Below are 467 nucleotides of genomic sequence, written 5' to 3'. Positions count from 1 at the left end.
TAATATTATATGTAATTTTATAATAGTATTTAATAATTATATAGTTTGGGCCTTTAAAAAATTCTTTAATATGGACCAAATTGTGGTTACCCTGGCTTACAAAAGCTTGAGCAGGCATACCTGAGGAAATGACGTTTCATGGCCAGCAGGACGGGACATGTTATCTGTATTTCAGTGAAACTTTTGTGTCCTCTCCAGGCAATTAAAAAATGTTTTTAAGCTTTGTGTGTAGATATGCAGCTGACCTTTAAACATTGATTTGGGTTTCGGTTTAGAAATGTAGATGATCTTCATGGAAGCATGACAAATCTGCATGGGTGGTATCGTCAGCCTTATGGGATGAGGGTGGATCAAAACCACAATATTCACATTTTACCAGTTTGTTATGTAAATTGGTATATAAGTGGTCTGGGAATACAGTTGACCTTCAGTGTGTGACCAGTCTTCTCCAGTCTTCCTGGGCTGCT

This window comes from Pterocles gutturalis, unplaced genomic scaffold (genome assembly GCF_000699245.1).
Source record: "Pterocles gutturalis isolate BGI_N339 unplaced genomic scaffold, ASM69924v1 scaffold902, whole genome shotgun sequence".
Classification (NCBI taxonomy): domain Eukaryota; kingdom Metazoa; phylum Chordata; class Aves; order Pterocliformes; family Pteroclidae; genus Pterocles; species Pterocles gutturalis.
The sequence above is the reverse complement of the archived record's forward strand: the minus strand, read 5'-3'. Positions refer to the sequence as shown.